Genomic DNA, 6,968 nt, shown 5'->3' with positions numbered 1-6,968 from the left:
ATCAACATGATTGAGCGACATTGTGGATGACCGCTCCGTTGAACTTGATCTACATATTCTAAAAACCCCAACACACCAAGTTTGGGGGTGAATCCGTCGTCGTTTGACCCTTCATCCACTCGTATCAATTTAACGGTTTTTGAATGAATAGAATTTTCATATGGCTCGATGGAGGGTCAAACGACGACGGATTCACCCCAAACTTTGGTGTGTTGGGTTTTAGAATATATAGATCAAGTTCAACGGAGCGATCATCCATAATGTCGCTCATCATGTGATTTTAGAGGCGTCATAGGAGGAAATCCCTCCTATGACAAGGATACCGCATTAATCTCATATATATATATATATATATATATATTAATTATATATATAATATATATATATATATATATATATAATATAGAGAGAGAGAGAGAGAGAGAGAGAGAGAGAGAGAGATATTCCATATCTCATTGATATTTAAATGTTGAATGAATTATGCTGGAGAGAGTCCTTGCCTATGAACATGATCTTTTATCTTTGTTACTCATTTATCATATGAACTAATACATGCTTGAAAGTTCTTATAGTTTCCCAGCTCAGGTCTTCCCTTAATGACCTACTAAATTATTACATGCATCTCTAAATAACTTTTGGGCAGCTGTAGCTGCAAATGGCCATCACAGCGGACTTTGAACAAGGGCTTGGCTTCAAATCTGCCTGGCAGAAGATTTGGCTTCACAAGACAGAGGGCTAAATGGTTTGCCTAATTAGTACATGAAGAATGACGGAATCAAGACAAGGTTAGCAACAGATTCTATTTCTGTGTAGTTTTTATGGCAGTAGCATAGCTTGATTTATCATTTGTTCTGTTTTTGAGGTGAAGGTCTGGATAAAAAGTGTGTACTCCTGTTTGCAACAGTTCTACATTGACTTTTATTTTGTTTCAGATATGTCTTTATATACATTTATCTTTTTCTTGCTAGATTACATTGACAATTTGCTTAGGGCTGTCCATTCGGGCCCAAGGCTCGGCCTGGCCCGGTGTTCGGACCAGACTAGACCGGGCCCGGGCCCTGGCAAAGCTCAGAAACCTGAGCCGAACCGGGCTCCGGGCCCAGGTTTAGGTCGCTTCGTCGAAGCCCGCCACCGGCCGCCCGACCTAGAGCCGGCCATCGCGAGATTGTCGCGCGCCCGTGCCGTAGCCGCCGCCGCGGCCCCGGAGCGTCTGCAGTCCCGCCGCATATCCGACGCCGGGAAAATTGGATCCGTCGGCGTTCAACGGCTCGACCTAGCAGTGGACCGGTTGGACCGCCAGTCGTGACTAGCGTCGCGCCCCGCATCACCAGCCCACGTCCAATACAATGTGCACCACCAGGCCAGGAGGCCCGAGCCTTACCCAGTGCAACGGTCACATTTGTGACTGTTGTGACTGGGCCGGGTCCGGGCCTACCCAGTCTGTGCCCGGTCTGGTCTACTATAACGGTTTTTTTTGGCCTTTTGACCAAAATACCCTAAAATCGGTCAAAAAGATAAAAAATTGAGGGTATTTTGGTCATTTGGTTAAGAGGCTGTCTCTATAAATAGAGGGGATTTATGTTTATTTTTCTTATCAAAAACTCATTTACTTCTCTAATACACTCTAATACTCTCTTATTCTCTCTTTTACTCTCTAATTCTCTGATCAAGTGGCTTTCTCATCCGATTATGAAGCACAAGCTCCAACTCCCGAAGTTGAAACGAGTCCTACTCCTACTACACCTACAGGAGTTACTTCTTCTACCAATGTTGATCTTGAGTCTGGTGGCGATGATCTCACGCCTAGAGCTCCTAAAAGATCGAAATTCGATATGTGAAATTTTTTTGAGAAAAAAGAATTCACTAAGGATCAACATGGTAAACTTCTTACCTAGAAGGCTAAACGTGCATTATGCGGCCATATTTTCCAAGCTCATTATAAGAGCGGCACCAACCGTCTCAAACGACATTAAGAAAAGCACAACCGAGCTCAAGCGGCGATGTCTCAAGGACACATCCGTCAATCTATGCTCTCCCAATCATCAACCTTTGTCAACCTAAATTCTTGGAACTACGACACAATTAGAGACAAGAAATGTGTCATCAAGTGTATTGTTCTTAAAAACTTTCACTTTAAATTAGTAGATGATAATCATATTTTATTATAATTTTATACCCTCATTATCTATTTTATATGAATAAATATGCCACTAATAATTGTTTTTAGCTTAGTTTGCACATAAATGAATAAAAATATAAATAAATATTATTAAATATAAAAACCCTCAAATCCTCTCTTCTCTATTTTATTTTAGAATTGTGAGAAGCCCATGAAGCTATGAAGCCCTTGAAGCCAAAGAGAAAAATAAACTCTTTAAATATTTCATGAATTAATGAAGCCCAAAACGTCAAAGCTCATGAAGCAAAGCCTTACCTCTTGTACGCATTGTGAACAATCCAAAAATCAAGCTAGAAGCCCATGAAGCAAAAACCCAGAATCAAAACAATGAAGCATGAATCATGAAGAAATGAAGCAAAGCTCAAAGGAAAATCAAGAAGCCCAATGGAAAATCAATAAGTAAAAGGCCCAAGAATCCAAGCCCAAAAACTCATAAAGGCTAAAAATGATTCCTTAGAGCTTAAGTCTTCATCCAAGGGTTCTCATTCATTGTTGTTTACTATAAATAGGGGTAGAGAGTGAGAGGTTAGAGGTGTGAAAATTTTTGCAACTCCATTTGGAGAGGAGGGTTTCTCTTAATTGAGAAGATCTTCTAATTTTATAACTTTTTGTTATAATCAATAAAAGAATTTTTTCACCTCTTTATATTTTTTTTTCTTCTCTTTGTTTGATGATGAAGCTGAAGATGTGATGAAGATGAAGATCAAGAGTGAGGTTTGCTTTCATCTTGAGGCTAGAACCCTCTTTGGTGATAAATTTTCTCTTTGTTAATTTTTTTTTATTTTCTTGCTTAAATAGCCAAGAGGCTAGAACCCTCTTACCTTAGATTTATTTTATGCTTATAGAGTAGATTTATTTCATGCTTATGAGTAGATTTATTTCATGCTTATAAAGTAGATTTATTTTCTCGTATTTAATTCTTGCAATTTATTTTGTAGTTTAGTTTTTGCAATTTATTTTATAGTTAGATTTTGTTTTCTTGCATTATTCACCTTGGGGCTAGAACCCTCTCGGGAATTACCATTTTCTAAGAAGTGGATTCAATTATAGATTCCTCATATCTTTAATTGAATCTTTCATCTTTACTTTCTTGAATTTTCTTTTTATTCTTGATTTTTCTTTTTGATTCTTGATTTTATTCATCTTTCTTTCTCTCCTTGTGAAAATCATTCATTCTTTGTCACATCCACTCTCACTTACATTTTGTGCCGATTTACATACTATTACTTTCACTCTCTCTATCTCTCCACAATCACATTCTATCATCACTCTCATTTGTCACGCACACAACATACGAACTGATTCTAATAATTTCCTACAAACACCTTCCTCGTGGGATCGATAACTTTTTATACTATAACTTAATTAATTGTGCATTTGTAATTTTTGGTATATGTTTATGCCGCATCAGTAGAAGATGATGAATTTGAAGATATGAATAGAGATGATTTTTATCCTGCATTTGAAAAATTTCTTGTCAATCTTAACGTGATATTTTAAAATATTATCATGAGGAACAAAAAAAAATCTTATTTTTAAAATTTAAATTGTAAATTTTCTCTAACTTCTGATATTTGGAAATCTAGAGCACAAACTGGTTATTTATGTACCGCAACACACTTGATTAATGGTAGTTGGGAAATGTTTAAAAGAATTATTTTTTATTGTATTTAAAGATTCACACACTGGTGTTAATATTGCAAATTTAATATTAGAAGAACTTACATGATTAGAAATTTCTAAAAAAATATTTTCTCTTTCACTAGATAATGCAAGAAATAATAATGTAATTGCAGACTATATGAAATCATCTTTGCTACTGCCATGTCACGGTGGTATTTTTCATATTAGATGCATGTGTCATATTTTAAATTTAATTGTTCAAAGTTCATTTAATGAAGTTAAATCCATGATAGAAAAGGTTAGGGTTATAGCTTATGCTCATAATGCTTTTGAACAAAGACTTAAAAGATAAAAACAGTTGTGTAAAAGAAAAAATTTAAAACACAGATTAATTTCAAAAGATGCTGACCACATGTGGAATTCCACCTATGCAAAATGTTAAACGTATCAATAGAGTATAAAAAAATTATAAATAATTTTATTACATTCTATGCTTCTAGTTCTAGCTTTGGTAGTATGTATGGAATAACTGATGATGAATGGACAGCTATATATAGTGTAAGAGAGATGTTACAAGTTTTTTATGAAGCTACTATGTTATTATCTTGTTGTTATTATCCAATTATTACTCAAGCTACTTTACAACTTTTAAATATTCATATCCTATATTTTTCATCATGGCTCGTGACTTATCAACAGTGAAGGTTTCTACAGTAGCTTCAGAATCTACCTTTAGCACATCAGGATATTTGATCGATGACCACAGAACATCGCTAGATCCGTTTACCGTACATGCGGTTAATGTGCCTACAAGATTGGTGGAGGTCCAAGAAGAGAATTCAAGGCATTAATCGAATGGCTAGTATTGAAGATAAACTTGAAGAGTTGAGATTAGGAGATAGAGATAAAGAGTAGAAATTACTCATTAGTTTGTAATTTTTATTTCTTAGCTGTAAAATTGTGATAAATTATTTTTAAAAGAGTTGCAAATGATAGTAATATAGATGAGTAGGTGTCAACCTAGTTGGGATATATTCATCTATTATGATGCGAGAAATTTCAAAAAATATTTGTAATTGTTAGTGATTACGAATAAAGAATTTATTTTTTATCATTTTAATTTCGATGATATTTGTATTTGTAAATTTTATAATTACAAGTGATTAATAATTGATTTATTTTCAAAATTGTGCATATTTTATTTTTTATTACTTTTGAAATTTTATTTTTTTTTAAATAACTTAAAAAAAACCAGGTCGGCCTAGTGCCCGGACCAACTAGGTCTGGACCAACTAGGCTCGGGTCCGGGTTGCTCTTTTTGCCCACCTCGGATCTAGTTTTATGGATCGGGTCGGACCGGGCCAGCCCAGTTGGACAGCCCTAAATGTGCTCCCCCTTAGATATGGGTTCATCCTTCATGTAACTTAGCAAAAACTCTGAAAAACCTAATGGAGACTTGAAGTTCTCTTTTTTCAAAAGTCACTTGAAATGTTCTTAGATTTGTCATCTCCGGATTGTTCAGTCAAAAGAACTTCAATAAACCACCGTAGGACTCCTCGTATGAAGAACTCCAGGTATCTATGCAATAAGAAATCTATAGAAATTAAATATAATTTTGTTCAGAATCAATCAGATGAAGTACTCTAGGATACATGCCTACAAAAACATGGTTGCTGATTTGCTGAAGATCCTTAAGATGAATATTATATTATTTTGATTTTTACATTTATGAATGAGTTGTGTCTTCTAGTTGCAACTTACGACAATGTTATGTTTCATTCAATTTTTTGGCTTGTTTGAAATAAGTCATGTGATTGATGAAAGATTAAAACTTAGAATGTTATGTCAAGAAGATTTTAGATTGGTTAGAAATTGTCTTATCCCATAAGCAGTTCGTAATATCGATGGATGGGCAGGTTTGACTGATTTAAAATTTTCCAAATAAAAGTTGGAATACTCCTCCAAGCAGAAGCCCGTGCAAGTCAGCATCTCCAGGATCAGCATTGGACGAACCAAGTGTGAAGCCTAGTGAAGATTTACCAAGCTGAAGGGTTGAAACCCTAACTATTGATGAAGGTGATTATTCTCCATCACTCGAATTATCGTTGGCAATATGATGTCGCTTATGATATTTCGGCAGATGTAAATTTTGCCACTGAATCTCCTATAAAAGTGACAAGGTTGCGGAGGAACAAAAAGGGCTTTTTTTAATTGGGTTTGCTTAAACATGCATCATAAACTGAGGTTGGTGTATTACTTTGCAAAGCTTTTTTGGTACCTGAATCAATAGTTTGTACACAAAAAAAAAATTTGATTGTCCAAGACAGAAAGAATAAGAAGTGTTAATATCTGATTAGTCTACTCCTATTACTTTTCGTTTGAGACTAAACTTGAGGTTGCTTCCACGTACTACTCTCTTCATTTCTTTATGGAAATTCCAAAGCACACCTATGAGCAGAGCGACCTAAGGAGCCTTGAGCGCGTCTGTCATTTTCTTTCGTATTCTTTTCTCTTCTCTTTGTCGTGAAAGATAAGGGCTTCCTTGTGTTTGATAACATCGAATACGACAGACAGAGAAGAATATCCAAAACTCAAGATTCGTCCCCGAAAATTTTAGTTTCATACTCCAAAAAAATAAGAAGGGAGAAAAAAAATAAAAAAAAAAGGAAAATAAGGAATTAGCGTGAGTTGGAAAAGGTGAAGAAAAGAATCCTAGTGGACTAGGAGCATTTTTAACACTTGTAAAAAAAAACACTATCAAATGGTTTCTATAATGCTGACCTCTCTTAAATTAAGGGATTTAACTTCCAAATTTTGGTTTACCCCTTGATCACTCTAAATTTGACAGAAGAATGAAAAGAGAAAAATGGGAAGAGGAGAATTCTAAAGCATCCGCATAAAAGTCTACCATTTGGTGACCCTTGTGATTTTTCCTGAGTGAAAAACGAAGGCAAAGATAAATCAAAATTACGGTAAGGGATGCATTTGGAATAATGAATTATACCATCCAGTAAGATGACGTTCTGAATCCAAACCTGAAAGAAATATTTGAATTGTAAAGAAACACTAACATTTTTTAAGCATTTAAATTCGTAAAGGTTTTTGCATTCAATAGTTAAACTTACCATGGACCTTTATGCAAAAAAAAAAAAAAAAAAAAAAAAAC

Source organism: Asparagus officinalis, chromosome 1, assembly GCF_001876935.1.
Source record: "Asparagus officinalis chromosome 1, Aspof.V1, whole genome shotgun sequence".
NCBI classification, from domain to species: domain Eukaryota; kingdom Viridiplantae; phylum Streptophyta; class Magnoliopsida; order Asparagales; family Asparagaceae; genus Asparagus; species Asparagus officinalis.
This window is presented reverse-complemented; position numbering follows the sequence as displayed.